Source organism: Penaeus monodon, chromosome 8 (genome assembly GCF_015228065.2).
Source record: "Penaeus monodon isolate SGIC_2016 chromosome 8, NSTDA_Pmon_1, whole genome shotgun sequence".
NCBI classification, from domain to species: domain Eukaryota; kingdom Metazoa; phylum Arthropoda; class Malacostraca; order Decapoda; family Penaeidae; genus Penaeus; species Penaeus monodon.
Genome location: NC_051393.1, coordinates 38,948,544 through 38,950,191, shown reverse-complemented (window position 1 = coordinate 38,950,191; position 1,648 = coordinate 38,948,544).

Sequence of the window (1,648 nt, the reverse complement as noted above, 5' to 3'; positions counted from 1 at the left end):
GTTTGAAATTTTGCACAACCACACACATAAAATATGTATTAATCCCAAAAATATGTATATATAATTTTATATATGTATGTGTGTATGTGTATATATATTAGGCCCACCATCAGCCGATGCCGATTTTGGGCATTATAGACTTTATCTGCTAAGCTGAAGCATCATCGTTGGGACTGAAGAATCCTATCGGGAATGACAGTCACGACCGTAGATGTCATGGGTTTTTGGGCGATTCAGCTTTAGTGGTTGTGTAATATCCATTCATCGGCCGTTTGGCTTCGGCTGCACTTCGAAGGTTTTTAAATGGTTCTGGGGGGATAACCCCCGGGTTATCCCCCAGAGGGGACCCCGGGGCCTGTTCCGACTAAGCCGACCAAAAAACGGGGTTTAGCGGGTGCTATTTACTGAGCTCAGCCCTTACCCCCGTGGTGCCCAGCCACAGCGTAACCTCCAGACACAGTTGAAAATTTTTGTGTCGGTTGATCGCCGACCCCCAGATGAGAGGCAGACAGTGCCGGGTGTTTTTCGTTTGGGAAATGCAAATTTTTTGTTTTCCCTTCTAATAGGCTAGTCTGTGCAGCTATTTAGGGCTGTCTCATTTTGTTCTCTAACACTCTATGCTTACCGTGGGGCAGAATTGCCTGCGGCAGTTTTGCCCCCAGGGTGAAGATGGGCAAAATCTTTTTAACAGCCCAGCAGGTTGTGGGGGGGGGGGACCTTGTCTCAGAAATGTGTGTGGTCACAATTCTGTAAGTAATTACTAAATGACGTTTGGCTCGCCACAGGGGAGCAACCCTGTCTCCAAAAGGTCAATTTTCCCCTATGATCTGCCAGAAATGGTAACCTAGTTAATTCTGGAAGAATTTCTTCGGGCTTATTGATTTCGTCAGAGAGTGCCAGTGGCTCATAGCCTTTTCGTCTGAGTACCACCTGGCCAAAGGGGGGGGATCTTGTTTTTCCCTTTTTGTGAAGCGCAGAGGGAAGGAGACCTGTACATTAAATTCGCCTTCTCGGTTTTATGATCATGGGATTTGGGGGCTATCCTCCCAATGTCCTAGTCTGCAGCAACCTTTCCCCTCGATCCATTGGCTAGTGACCCAGATATATTATTTTTTTTTACTCTGAGCAAGAATCGTCTGTGCTATGGCGAGGACATGGCAGGAGGTAGAGTTGTTTTTGGGGGGGTTTGCGTAACAGTTAAAGCTGTTTGGAGTCTGCCTCCCTGTGGTGGGGGCTTACTGTTCCCTCATGGATTGTGGGCACCCCTTTTGCTGCAAAGCCAGCCCCTGCAGTGTTCAAGGGATCGCTGATCCATCCGGAAGTAGATTCTACTATCCAGGGGATGATGACTGTAATGACCCTCTCAGTTTTTTGCCTTTAAAAGGGCAGGGTTTTGATTTTTTTCCCCTTGTAAGCTAAAAACAGAGAATTCGATCAAGGTTTGTCCCCAAGTGGGGCTTCAATAGTCAGGGGGGGGGGAGTCCATCCCCTTTGGCAAGTAGTTGTTTTTTGAGTGATAACGCATCAACCCCCTGGCTGGTTAGACAGCCAGGTTGTTTGCAAACATTTCGTAGTATTTTTTCTGGGTGCCTGAGTATTTTTAGGGCATGTTTGATTTCCGGGGATTTTGGAGACCTTTGAAATAACT